Consider the following 14,927-nt stretch of genomic DNA (forward strand, 5'->3'; position numbering starts at 1 on the left):
GCACCCCGCGGGGAGGCCGCGGAGGCCAATGCCGGGCCCGCCCAGCCCGCGCGGGGTTGGTCCCGGCGGCTGCTCCGCGTCTGCGTGGTCCGCCCCCTCCCACCCTTCTCCCCCCCACCCCCACCCGCCCCAGTCCCATTCCTCGTCGTCCCCGAGAGACCTGCTCACTTTCTTCTTCCTCTACCCTCCTTCTGGACCAGCTGGTTTGCTGGGAGCAGTCAGCAGCCGCCCCCAGGAGGCGCTTCCAGTCCCAGCTTGCGGGGACCCCGGCGCACCCATCCCGCTGCTCGCTGGAAGGTTCCGCTTGGCTTGCCCTGCCCGCACCTCCGACTTGCCGAGCCTTGCCCCCATTATTGCCCATGTCGGCGGTGGAGCTCCCACCCACCCATCGTCCTAGATGTCTCGCCTTCCCTCCTAAATACCTCTTCGGGCACTCTCCACTTCTTCCAGGATGGCTTCTTAGTTCCATCTGTCCTGGGTTAGGCTATTAACATATTCCTCTCAAAGATCTCCTTGTCTGCACCCCAGCCTCCTTCAGATCCATTCTCCACACGTTGCTAGAGCCAGCCACCTACAACCCATGTCTGGCTATGCCTCTCTCGGCTTGAAGCTGTCTGCCTTCATGGACACTCTCTGCCTTCATGGACACTCTCTGTCTTCATGGACACTCTGGTCGGCCATTTTTGAGCACCTTCTGAGCTAGTCCTGGGTATAGGACCCAGGTGGGATCATGCTATGGAAGGTCCTCAATGTCTTTATTACTGTTGGGTCCTCTCCAGGGAATTTGCACCTCACTCCCTCCTTCTCCTTCCCCAGTTGGCTTCCTCTTACTCATTCTCCACAACTCAAGATATGAGTCACCTCTGACAGGAATGCCTTCCCTGTTCTGCTATCTATGGAAGAGAAGTCTCTCTGGGTCCCAAAGCTTCCCATCTCTGCTGCTTTCCTCATAGGGTAAAGACCTGACCTTCAAGATGGCCTATGAGGCCCTGCATGGTCTGTGCACACCCCCCACCCCCATCACCTCCAACTCCAGCCCCTTTTCCCTCTGCTCTGGCCACAGTGGGGTCTCAGTTCCCAGTCTCTATGCACACCCTCTGACCCCCAGGGTCTTTGCACAGCTTGTTCTCTCTGCCCGGTACACCTTTCTGCCCTTCCTCACCTACTCAATTTTTGGCTCTCATCCTAAGTGAGCATCATGTCCTCAGAGGCAGCTTCCCTGACCCCCTCCCCTAGCCCCACCTCCAATTCAATCCAATCCTTCTTGGATAGATCAAACATGTAAAAAACTACAGGAGAGTAATATCATCAAACCTGTTTATTCTGCACCCTTCCCCTGCCCCTCCAACCTTTGCCAAAGCTTAACATTTGCCCTAATTTCTTCAAATCTTTTTTTTAAGAACATAAAACATCTTTAGATCTAGATAGGGCCCTTTGAACCCATGTCTGTCCCTCTTCTAAGGTAACTAATCACTCTTCTGCTTTTGGGATGTATTATTCCTATACGCGCTTTTGCATTTTTACTACATTTGTTTGTGCCTATAAACACTTCATAGAATTGTTTGGCATGTTTATAAACTTGGGGGAAGTGGCATTATACTGAATATATCATTGTACTACTTGCTTTTTTTCACTCAGCGTTTATGATTTGAAAATATATTCACATTGCTACATGTAGTTCTAGATCATACATTTTCACTGCTAATTCGGGTCCCATTGTATGAGTTCACCACACTCTATTTACCCATCTCTTTCTGAAGGACGTGTAGCTTATTTTCACATTTTGTGTTGTTAGAAACAATGCTATAATTAATGTTTTTTATGCCCATCCCCTTGCGTGAAAGTGAGCCATGGGCAGATACTGGTGTGTGAAATTGCTGGACCCAGGTCATGTGAAATGGCAGCTTCACTCAGCCTGGCTGAACAGTTTTTCAAAGTGGTCGTACCAATTTACACTTTGATAGCAATATGTAGTAAGAGTTCCCGTGCTTGGCATCCTCAACAACACTTGGTAATGTCAGACTTTAAATTTTTGCCAAGCCGATGGGTGTGAAGCGGTATTTCAACGTTTTAATTTGCAGTCCCCTGTTTACAAGAGAGACTAAGCATACTTTCATTTGTTTATTGGCCATTTGCCTTTCATCTTTTAAAAATTGCCCTTGGTTTGACACTGCTTCTATTGGATTATCTCTTATTATGTGTAGGAGCTCTTTATATGTTCTGGATACTAATCCTTTGTCAGGCTGTAGCCCATCTGATGTCTTTTACTCCACTCAATTACAGTTTAAATCTGTGGAATTATTTGATTAATGTCCGACTTTCCCACTAGACTATAAGCCCCAGGAGCAGAGGGACCATCCCCTCTGACTAATGCAGCGTCTAACACCTACCAGCAACTCAATAAATACTTCTGGACTGAATTGCATTGACATTATTTGTCTTTTTGTATGCTTGTGCTCAGGCCTCACCCTCAATGCCTCCCAAGGCCCTAAATTCCTCAAGAGCAGGAATCCGGTGCTATTTTCCTCATCTTTGTATCTGCATCTTTGTCTCTATCACAACACAACACTTCTGGCACAGAGGATATGTCCAATCATTTTTGCTTGATTAATTTTATTTGAGCCTTCTCTTTCCTTTCTCCTCAACCTATCTTTTTATCTCTAAGCCCAGTTATATATTATCTATAAAATGAACCTCCTTGGGTGTCTGTGAAAATCACAAGGTATACTGTATGCCAGTAAGAAGAGCAGTGCTTAGTACACAGTTAGTGCTCAATAAGTGGTAACTTCCATCGTTCCCACAAGAATCATTTGGGTGACTAAAGATACACTCTGTTTCATTTTAACAGACCAAATTCTTTCAGAGAGAGAATAAAAGTGAACTTCCTGAAGATCTGGTGAGCGGGTTTTTTTTTTTTTTCCTTTATTGGCATTTGACCCATTATATAAGGCTCAGTCCCAACACGATCTCTGAAAAGCATCAAATATCATTCTTCTCCTTCTCTTTTATACATTTCAGACATATCAAAGGCATATGAACCATACATAGAATTCAAACCTTTAAGTGGAAACATATAAAGGCCAATTCCACGTCTTTGGCCAGAAGTCAGAGAGCAGAAAGGAGGTCTGTCAGTGATACCAGGGGTGGGATTGAGTGGCTGTAGCCAGGGACAAAAGCAGAATTCTTACATCTGTTTCCTACATCTGCCATTGATTGTGTGACCTTTGATCTATTTATAAAATGAAGACGATAATCCTTGCTTTTTCTGGGAGGCGGAACTTCATTAATTACTCTTTTTTTTTTTTTTTTTAATGCCTTGAGATCCCATGAAAGCTGAAATTTCGGCTATATTTAAACAGTGCTCCCAGCCGCACCTGTCCATGCAACAGAAGAATGAGATCTTTCTTACCAGAAAGTGAGGCCCGGGAAGGTGGATTTGCGCGCCTGACGGTGTGCGTGGCCATCAGACAGGGGAAACCCCCTCCATCTGGGGCCCCGAGCTCAAAGGCATGAGAAATCTCAGGGCAGCCTTTATTTGATCAAGATGTCATACTCCGCAGAGGCCCATCCTCTCTAGGGTTTCATCCCTGCCTGAGGAAAGCAGGTGTCAGCGTCGGGCCCACTGCATCATGAGCTCACCAGAGAGAACAATCAGAGGCGCGGTGACGGCTGGTCCTAGCCGCCGCCTCTCCCTGAAGGCCCGGAAGGAACTTTGCTGCGGGATGTAACCCGAGAAGGTGGGCTGCCTCTAGAAGGCAGTGTAGGCAGGGCCCCCTCTGGAGCCTGACCTTCTCTTCAACTCCAAGGTCTGGGAGAGGGACCCGAAGGCCCAGGGAGGGCTGAGATCCCCCTCTGACAGCTCTGGGTAGTAGCCTCCGAGGGTTACGCCTGCCCCTATGGCGGCTGTTGGAACTGGCAGCACCGTGTTGCAGTGGCTGGAGGAGAGAGCCCTTGAACCAGAAGACCAGGCTCTAAAATCCAACTGCAAAACTTACCAGCTGTGCAGTTTGGTCAGTGAGCCTCTCTGAGCCTCAGCGCCGCACCTGTGGGCCGGGGATAATGATAACCTGTCGGGGTCGTCAAGCAAGATCACAAGAGAAAAGACATGTGACAGTACACAATACACAGAACTGTGGAAAGGGGGGAAGCCAATACTCATTGAGAAGATGAAAACCCTAACAACTCATTTAAGTCTGAGCAGAGCTCACTCCCTTTTCAGTTTTTTTCTTTCTCTCTATTCTTAAGGTAATACTTGTACATGATTAAAACAACAACAACAACAACAACAACCACCCACACCAAAAACCAAAAAGCCTGAGAGAGGATACAATGAGAAATGAGCATCTCTGTCGTTGGAACTTCTTGTAACACTTTCTCCTCCCCCGGTGGCAATAAATATTAAATAACAGTGCCAGGTTCTGGTGTATCTTTCCAGGGTTCACCAGTGCACGTATGAGGATGTATGTGGATTTTAAATTGTGCCTCCTTTTGATACAGATAACATGCGATCTACGCTCTTCTTGTACACTGCGGTTTTTTTTCTCACTACACAGTGTTCCTTGAAATGACTTGCAAGTCAGTATGTATAGAGGCCCGTGCCTTTGAAGGCTGCACAGTATTGCACTGCATTTGCTCAGCTGGTTCTCTGCAGATAGACATTTAGGTCTGTGGAGTTTCCTAATGCTGCCGTAACAAATTACCACACGTTCAGTGGCTTAAAACGACAGAACTCTATTATCTTAGAGTTCTGTAGATCAGAAGCCCGAAATGGGTCTTGCTGGGCTAAGAGCAGGATGTTGGCAAGATTGCCTTCCCTCTGGAGGCGACGTGAGGGGAGAATTGGTTTCCTTGCTCTTTCTACCTTCTAGAACCATCTGCATTCCTTGGCTTGTGTCCCCTTCCTCCATATTCAAAGCCAGCAACCGTAGGTCCAGTGTTTCTTGAATCACCCTATTCTCATTCTCCTTTTCTGCTCTCCTTCTTTCACTTCTGAGGACCCTTGTGATTACATTGAGCCAACTCAGAGAATCTCCCTATTCTAAGGTCAGCTGTGTAGCAATCTTAATTCCATCTGCAACTTTAATTCCCTTTTGCCATGTATATTCACAGGTTCTGGGGATGGGGATGGGGATGGGGGACATTTTTGGGGGGCATTGTTCTGCCTGCCACAAGGCTATTTCCTGTCTTTTGCTATTGCAGACAGAACTGATGACTGTCTTGTGTAAATGTTGTTTCCTACCTGTGACTATCTGTGTGAGATTAAGTCTGGTAAGTGGACTGGGTAAAAGGACATGTATTTTAAAATTTGGGGAAGGTATTGTCAAATTTCATTCCAAAGGGATTGTACCAATTTACACACCTACCACCACTGTATTCTTGCAAGTTTAAAGAAAAATTAGTAGCTTTTATTTTTTTAAGAGCAGTTTTAGGTTTACAGAGAAATTGATCAGAAAGTAAAGAGTTCCCGGGCACCTGGGTGGCTCAGTTGTTAAGCGTCTGCCTTCGGCTCAGGTCATGATCCCAGGGTCCTGGGATCGAGCCCCGCATCGGGCTCCCTGTTCGGCGGGAAGCCTGCTTTTCCCTCTCCCACTCCCCCTGCTTGTGTTCCTGCTCTCGCTATCTCTGTCTCTGTCAAATAAATAAATAAATAAAATCTTAAAAAAAAAAAAAAAGTATAGAGTTCCCACATCCTTCCCTCCCCCCTCCATAGTTTCCCCTCTTATTTACATGCTGTATTAATGTGGCATGTTTGTTACTACTGATGAACCAATGTCAATACATTATTATCACACGAAGTCCATACTTTACATTAGGGATCACTCTTGGTGTTGTACATTCTATGAGTTTGGACAAAAGTATAATGACATGTACCCATCATTATAGTATCATACAGAGTAGTTTCACTGCCCTAAAAATCCTCTATGTTCTGCCTATTCATCCCTCCCTCTCTCTTTCCCCAAGCCCCTAGGAAACACTGATATTTTTACTGTCTCCATGGTTTTGCCTTTTCCAGAATGTCATATAGTTGGAATCATATAGTATACATCCTTTTCAGATGGACTACTCTCACCTAGCAATATGCACTTAAGGTTCCTTCATGTCTTTTTGTGGCTTGATGGCTCATTTCTTTTTATCGCTAAGTAATATTCCATTGTATGGATGTACCATACAGGTTGTTTATCCATTCACCTATTGAAGGACATCTTGGTTGCTTCTAAGATTTGGCAATTACGAATGAAGCTGCTATACAGTTGACCCTTGAACAACATGGGGGTTAGGTGAGCCGACCTCTGCGCTGTTGAAATATAACTGGAGTATAACTTTTGACTCCCCCAAAAACTTAACTACTAATAGCCTACTATTGCCCTTACCAATAACATAAACAGTCGATTAGCACATATTTTGTACGCTATATGTATGATATGTATATTTTTACGGTAAAGTAAACTAGAGAAAAGAAAATGTTATTAAGAAAATCATATGGGGCTCCTGGCTGACTCAGTCGGTGGAGCATGTGGGCTCTTGATCTTGAGGTTGTGAGTTTGAGCCCCATGTTGAGTGTGGAGATGACTTAAAAATAAAAAATAAAAAAAAAACAAAAAAAGAAAATCATATGGAAGAGAAAATGCATTTGCAGTACTTTTACTATATTTATCAAAAAATCTGCGTACAAATGGACCCACACAGCTCAAACTTGTGTTGTTCAATGGTCAACTGTAAACATCCTTGTGCAGATTTAAAAAAAAATATTTTATTTATTTGAGAGTGAAAGAGAGCACAAGTGGGGGAGGGGTAGAAGGGCAAACAGACTCCCTGCCAAGCTGGGAGTCTGGTGCGGGGTTTGATCCCAGGACTCCGAGATCATGACCTGAGCCAAAGTCAGACGTTCAACTGACTGAGTCACCCAGGTGTGCAGATTTTTATGTGGATATAAGTTTTCAGTTGAACCACTTTTTACACATCTTTGAACATACAGTATTTTAGAAACCTTTTTCACCTTGGCTAATCTGATAGAGGAAAAAATGGCATCTAGTTGTTTTAATATACATTCCTTTAATTAAGAGTGAAGTTTGACATCTTTTCATATTTACATTTTTATTTCTGGAAATGGTCTGTTCATGTTTGTTTTTCTATTGGGTTGTTTTTTCTTAGTGATACAAACACACTTTTTATGTAAAAAGGAAAATTGGAAATGTGTTATGTTTTTACAAATATTTTGTCCAGTTTACTATTTGTCTTTTGGTTTTTTTTTTTCATGTAGAAAGCTAGAACCTTTATAAGTCAAATTTATACCTTTTCTTTTTTGGGGGGTTTTTGTGTTTGTGTCTTGCATTTTCCACTCTAAGATTTAAGAAAAAAATTCCCTGTTTACTTTTTATGTTTTTATGGCTTTCCTTTTGACATTTAAGTCTTTGATACATCTGGATATATTTAGGTGAAAGGAGCAAGGTAGGGTTCTAAGTCCTGCCTTCCCCCCCATTGTTAACCCATCAGGGAATGTTGGTCCAGGACCACTTTCCAGATAATCTATCTTTCCTCTTTTTGGAAATGCCACCTTGATTATATACTAAAGTCTGGAGGGTAATTTTATTTTATTCGGGTCTTTGGAGGTAACTGTTTTGCTTACCAAAGTTATACATCGTTGTTTTAAAAATAACGCTTTATTTAGAAATAATTCATATACTATAGTATTCACCCTTTTAAGAATACGATTCAGGTTTTTGCTAACTTCACAGAGTTGTGTAATCATCACTGCTATCTAATTCTACCACATTTTCATCACCCCCACAAAGAAGACCTGTACCTGTTAGTGGTCCTTCTCCACTCTCCCCTGCCCGCAGCTCCTGGCAATCATGGATCTACTTTTCATTTCTATGGATTTGCCTATTTTCAACATTTCATATAAATAGAATTATACAGTATGTGACATTTTATGGCTGACTTCTTTCATTTGCTGTAATAGTCTCAGGGTTCATCCATGTTGTAGCATGGATCAGTACCTCATTCCTTTTTATTGCTGTGTAATATTCCATTGTATATCTCTACTACATTTTATTTATCCATTCATTTATTGATGTACATCTGGATTATTTCCATTTTTTGGCTATTATTACTAATGCTGCTATAAACATTTGTGTACAGATTTTTGTGTAGACATATGTTTTCAATTCTCTTGTGTCTATCTATCTATCATCTATCTATCTATCTATCTATCTATCTATCTATCTATCTTTCTATCTATCATCTATCTGGGAGTAGAATTGCTAGGTCATATGATTACTCTATGTTTAACTTTTTGAAGAACTGCCAGACTGTTTTCCAAGGTGGCTGCAGAATTTTACATTCTTTCCTAACAGCAGTGTATGTGGATTCCGATTTCTGCCCATCCTCCAACACTTGTTAATGTTTACCTTTTTGATTATAGCCGTCCTTGTAGGTGAACTGGTATCCAATTGTGGTTTTGATTTTCATTGCTGTAATGACCAATGACGTAGGGCATCTTTTCCTGTGCTTATTAACCATTTGCATATCTTGTTTGGATAAATGTCTATTGAAATACTTTGCCCATTTAAAATTAGATTATTTATCCCTTTTTATTGAGTAGTAAGAGCTCTTTATATATTCTGGACACTAGTCCCTCATCAGGTATATGATTTGCAAATATTTTCTCCCATTCTGTGGGTTGTGTTTTCACTTCTTTAATGGTGTCCTATGAAGCACAAATGTTTTTAATTTTGTTTTTTTCTTTATGCTTTTAATTTTGATGAAGTCTAAATTTATCTGTTTTTTCCTTTTGTCTGTGGTTTCCGTGTTCTAGCTAAGACACTACATTATGTTTTAATGTCTGGTAAAGAGTCTATCCTCACGGCCCTCCCCCACAAACTCCCCACGCTGGTCAGGCTATTCTTGCATGCTTATTTTTCCACACGAACTTTAGAATCAGTCCATCTTGTTCCAAAAGCAATTCTTTTTGTATATTTTAAAAATTGGAATCACTGTAAATATAATGATTTGTGAGGACTGACCTCTTTATAATAGCACATTTTCCTATTCAAAAAACGGGTATGTGTTTACATTTATTCAGACTATTAAGCCTAGCAGCATTCTTATAGATTTAGCACATTTGTATCAGTTGTGTTTTTGTTGTGGCCCATCTGAGTGGAATCTTTTTTAAATATTTTCTAACTGGTTGATGATTGCATATAAGAAAGCTACCCATTTTTGTTTATCAGTCGTATAATCGGTCATCTTATTGTATTGATACTGAATGATTTTACTGATAGATAATTCCTGAGTGAGTTATCCTGCATTTTCTAGGCTTCCAGTCACATCGTCTAAAAATCATGATAATTTTGCTTTCTTCTTTCCTGTTTTCATACTTCTAGTTTTTTTTTTTTTTTTCTGTTGTACAATTGTATAGGCCAGCACTTCTAGAACAATGTTAAATAATGCTGGTTAGTGGAGATCTTTATTTTGCTCCTGACTCTAAGGGAAATGCTTCCAGTGTTTACAGACTTTGTAGAGAGGCAGGTTCCAGCATCTCTTCTTTTATTGTATTCTTTTTGTCAGGTTTTATACATGGTTCTGTTGCTTCATAAAAAGAATTTGGAAGTTTTCCTGCTTTCTCTTTGCTCTGGAACAATTTAAATAGCAGGTAGAATTCACCCATGAGACCATCTGGACCTGACACTTTTTTGGGGTATAGCTCTTTAAAAACATCCTCAATTTATTCTGCAGTATTTAATAGGTTTCGGTTTTTTGGAGTGTATTTTTAAAAACTCTTCTGGAATTAGCAGCCGTATTTTCTATTTTCCTAGAAAATCATCTCTTCTACCTTGGGTTTAAACATTTCTGCTTTTTGGTTGACCAAGGTAAGTGCTTAGGGTTCTGTTAATTCACTCAGTGTCTATGCTAAGGTGATTTCTTTTCTTTTTTTTTTTAAGATTTTATTTATTTATTTGACAGAGAGAGATCACAAGTAGGCAGACAGGCAGGCAGAGGGAGAGGGAGAAGCAGGCTCCCTGCTGAGCACAGAGCCCGATGTGGGGCTTGATCCCAGAACCCTGGGATCATGACCTGAGCTGAAGGCAGATGCTTAACCACCTGAGCCACCCAGGTGTCCCGCTAAGGTGATTTCTTAACTCTTGTGTCTTATTTTGTGTATTTGATCTTGAAAAAGCTGGTGGGAGGTCTTCCACTGCAGGACCGTCTGTTTATATGGCCAGTCTGAGGCCGAGGGTTCCCAATTATGAAATCCCCCACTGCCCAGCCAGTTCGATTCTGTTCAAGATGGCGTAAGACAGGCATTTCTTCCTTTACCTGGCTCTAGCTGTGATGGATTGTTTGCCATGTGCCAGACACTGTGCTAAGCTTTTTACTTTTGTTTTCTCATTGAATTCTCACACCATCTCCTGAGAGATACAGAACTGCATTATTATTCCCATGTTGCCAACGAGGAAACAGAGACTCGGGGAGATTAAGTAACTCACCCAAGGCCCCAGCTGGGATTCTGACCAGGGCTGTCTGCCTCAGGACCCATTCCACGTACAGGCGTCCTGCCCCACCCCCACCCCCCATTCTGCACTTGCCTTTCCCCTCATCTGCTATCAGCAGCACGGGACTGGCCCAAGGTGGGGGGCTTCTAACTCAGGCCCATGTTTTCTGCATTTCTTCTTCTTCTGCTTCTTTGTTTTTTAAGATTTATTTATTTTAGAGAGCGAGTGTGCACACAGGAAATTGGGGAGAGGGCAGAGGGAGAGGGAGAGAATCTCAAGCAGACACCCCGCTGAGCATGGAGCCCAACACAGGGGCTTGATATCAGGACCCTGAGATCCTGACCTGAGCTGAAATCAAGAGTCCCGTGCTTAACCAATTGAGCCACCAAGGTGCCCCCCATTTTCTGCACTTCTGATGTGCCTCACAGTGTGACCCCTCTCCATCTCTTAGATAATTTTTGAGGGCTTTCTCTGTGTTAGCCACAGTGCTAGGTGCTGGGACAATGGCTCTCAGACATCATGCTTATAATCCAGTAGGGAAGGAGCTGTGTCACCAAGCTCAATGATGATGCTTATTTAAATAGCAGTCTCCCCTCCCCCCCCAAAAAACAGCCATCAAATCATAATGCCTTGAGGTATAATTGTAGAGAGAGCCCAGGACTGGTTTGAGTCACACAGGTCTGCCCCTTAATAGCTCTGTGATCGAGACTTGCTACTCCGTTCCTCTGAGCCTCTTTCCACGTCTGTAAAATATGGATAACATCACACACATCTTTCACGTGACAGGCATACATCTTACAGTTGATGGGTGTCTCTCAAGGATCCTTGACAGTGTTGTTGTTTCTGTTCCCTGTGACATGAAAGAGTGGTGTGTCCTATGGATGGTCTTAGAGTTGATGACATATGATAATAATCACATGGTTGCTGTGGGAATGAAGTGACATAAAAGAAAGAGGAAAGCTCTGTATAAATTTAGGTTACATAGTGCAAGAAGCCTGGGCTGGTGCTCTAATCCAGACTTGGTCATCACTACCCAGCTGGGTGACTGGGGGCAGGTTACCTGCATTGTGTGGTCCCCCCCAATTTCCTTCTCTGGTCTTCCTTCTCAGCAAAATGAGAGATTTATTTAATTTGTTAATTCAGCCAACATCTCCTGAGCACATTTTCTGGGCCAGGCTCAGTGCCCCAGGGCCATGGGAGCGCCTGGCTCAGCAGGATGCCGACAGGGAACAAGATTTTCCTTGTGAGCTGTGCTATGAAAAAGATAGAGACAGGAAGGGTGAGCTGATCTCAGGGGGCTCTTCCAGCTTTAAAGTCTGCTCTTCTGGAAGTAGGAGGGGCCAGATAGGGCAGGTGTTTGGAGAGGCCATTTGTTATAGGGGTTAATGCACAGGCTTCTGGGTTGGACAGTCGTGAACCAGAACGTTCTAGCTGTGTGACCTTGGGGCAAAGCCTTAACCAATCTGAGCCTCAGGACCCTTATCTGTGTAGCCAGAGTGACAGTAGTCCGTATCTCATAGGATTGTTGTGAGTATTGAATGAAATACGGAATGTAATTCACTCAGCTCAGTGAGAGGTAGTAATAAGCGACTAATGAATGGTGGCCCTCTCCCTCCCTCCCTCCTTCCTTTTTGCCTCTCTCTCTCTCCCTCCCTCCTCTTTCTCCCCAGTTTACTTTCTGTACTTGGGAAGCAAAAACCTGTTGGTGCAGGAATCCCTTGTCCAAAGTTTCCTACTTTCTGTTTGGAGGTTGGCACAGAAAAAACAGCTCCGGTAAATAAATTTGCCTCTCCCATTGCTGGCCTTTGTAGTGGTTCCCAACCTTTCTGAAAGTTTCTAACGTCTGTCCGCCATGCTTGCCCAGTAGCCTAAGGGACTCAGGGCATTTTCCTCAGTGGAGCGGTGTAGATACAGAACCCAAGGTCTAGGTACTTTTCAAGGGCCTACGGAAAAGTTTGAAATCCAAAAAAAGCTATTGGCTCCAAAACATGAAAAGGAAACTGTAAAATCAAGAAATGTTTAATTAAAAACCTATTAAATGTCACAGCATGTTAACATCATGAATTGTTAAAATTTATGGTTTCTTTATGTTTGGAAACAATTTGTAGGTTGGATTTTTCTCACTTTGCAAGAGTTTCCAAATATGTACAATAGTTATTACTGAGAAATTATAGCCAATTATAAATTGAGTTGTTCACCAGTTGTAAATTAAATGAGTATGTTTAACCAAATTCAATAGCAAGAGTATAAAAGGCTGCTTAAAAAATTTTGCAGTTAAAATTGTTATTATGGAATATTTTAAAGTATTTTAAACAATGTAAGCCCTCTCTTGGGCCAAGGGAAGTCTTTAAAATGTTTATGCTGTGCTTGGGAGGTTGTTAACGCTCTTTTTAGTTTTTCTCCCCACCCAGGATAGCTGATTTTTCTAGCCCTTTGTGAGAATCTAGCATTTAGAATTTGTAATAATTTTTGAAAATATTCACAATGTAATAAAAAATTGCAGGACATTAAACTATAGATCAGTTTGATCTCAAGTAGTTTAAAAAATTCATACATGCATAAAAAAAGGACTAGAAAGAAATATACTAGAATGTTAATAGACTCTCTTGGTAGAAGAACGTGCATAATTATCTTTTCTTTTTTATAGTTTTCAGACTTTCCAAATTTTCTACAATGAAAATGCATTACAATCAGAAAAACAATTTTGGTAGTTAAAAATTTTTTTCTTACTACAAAAGTAATTTATGCTCATTATAGAAAAATCACAAAATACATATAAGCATAAGGAAGGAAAAGAAACATGAAAATTCCACCCACCCAGAGACAACCACTGGGTCCTTCCAGACCTTTTTTATGCATACATAAACATTTATATTTTTGTCACAAAATGGGATCATTCTGTACATAGTACTGTTTTGAAACCTACTTCTTTCCCTCACAATATATATTGAGAACATTTTTTTTAATGTTAACAGCACATTTCTGCAAGATGATTTTAATGGCAGCATACCACATTTTGAGGATTAGTCATAATTTATGTGACCTCTAATTATTAGACATGTATATCGTTCCCAAATTTTCTCTATTACAAAGAGTACTGTAATGAAAATATTTTAAAGCATCTAAGAAGTCTTTATTTTCATAAGGAAATCATAGAACACTACCCAACAGACATTTGCTTTTGAATGATGCCAGGCTGAGGATCCAAAGGTGTTTAAGTAGTGATTTGTGCTCTGGAGGAGTTCCCAGTCTGGGGGGTAGACAGAGGCGGGAGCCGTGAACTCTGCCTGAGAAAACCAGGAAAGACTTCTCTGGGAGGGTGACGAGCCCAAGACTTGAGGATTGAGTAGGAGTTCATCAGGCAGATAGGGTGGGGTGAGCAGGGAGACCTTCCCTGGCGCAGAGAACAGGACAGGAGAAAATGGGAAGGTAGCCTTTAATTTAGAGCGCGTGTGATGCGCTGGGTACTTAAACATAAGTTTTCTCATTGAATCCTCACATCAACTCTGCAAAGGAACCATTATCATTCCTATTTCCCAGCCAAAGAAACTGAGGGTGCGTGTTTGTTTCCAGAGGTAGAGCCAGGATTTAGACGTGAGTCTCACTTTAAAGTCCACGCTCTTTCTTTCTTCCTTTCTTTTTCTCCCTACCCACCCCCCCCCCATGATAGCAGAGGCAGTTCTGTGCTCCCAGGGAAGGTAGGAAAAGGTCTAATTCGTTTTCTTTTCATGTGCTTTTTCTTGGTAGCAAACATCCCAGCTATTTTAAGGCCTGTGCTATTCCCTGCCACAAAGAAGGGCTTAAGTCGCAGCCCTCTTCCATCTCTTCCTTACAGAGACAGAGCTTGAAAAGAGAGGTGGGAGCACCCAGTCACCATCTTGGGTGCAGTCCTTTGCCACCCCTTGAGGAAGCCTGTCTCTCCTCTGTACCTCATTTGTCTTGGCTCGAGGACACAGAGTTAGGCTCCGAGTGGGCTGTTTTAGGAACGGTGAGACAGAGCATGGGGGATGGGGCGGGGAGAATTGGAAGGTGAGGGCCCGAGAGGTGAGCTGGACAGGTGGGTCATGCTAAGGCTTATGTTACTGACATTTGCTAGGGGATGGACATGGCCAATTGGCTCCTTAGGAAGAAAAGCCAGACTGCTCTGGAAAGGATGGTGTGTCCTAGAGAGGTACAGATGTTGGAGAAAATGTGATATGGACCCAGAATAATAACAGGTAACATTTTTTGATTGGCAGGCACTGTGCATGTAAAATATCCCTAATCTTTCCGCCCATTTAAAATATTCTTAATCTTTATGGGGTAGGTGTTATTATTATCCTTGTTTTCCAGGTGAAAAAAGTGAAGCACAGAAAGGTTAAACTTGTCCAAAGGCACACAGTAAGTGGAAAAGCCAAGATTTAGACCAAGGCAGCCTATTCTCAACCTTCC

At 42.3% G+C, this 14,927-nt stretch overlaps 1 protein-coding gene across 1 annotated transcript in view; it reads left to right on the forward strand.

Moving 5' to 3' along the window:
- PHF21A (PHD finger protein 21A) overlaps positions 1-14,927 on the forward strand; it is a 285,197-nt gene that overhangs the window by 4,673 nt on the left and 265,597 nt on the right. The gene's annotated exons all lie outside the window — the stretch shown is intronic.

Source organism: Mirounga angustirostris, unplaced genomic scaffold (assembly GCF_029215605.1).
Source record: "Mirounga angustirostris isolate CCGP_5_RB_7025 unplaced genomic scaffold, mMirAng1.0.hap1 SCAF_13, whole genome shotgun sequence".
In the NCBI taxonomy this organism is placed as follows: domain Eukaryota; kingdom Metazoa; phylum Chordata; class Mammalia; order Carnivora; family Phocidae; genus Mirounga; species Mirounga angustirostris.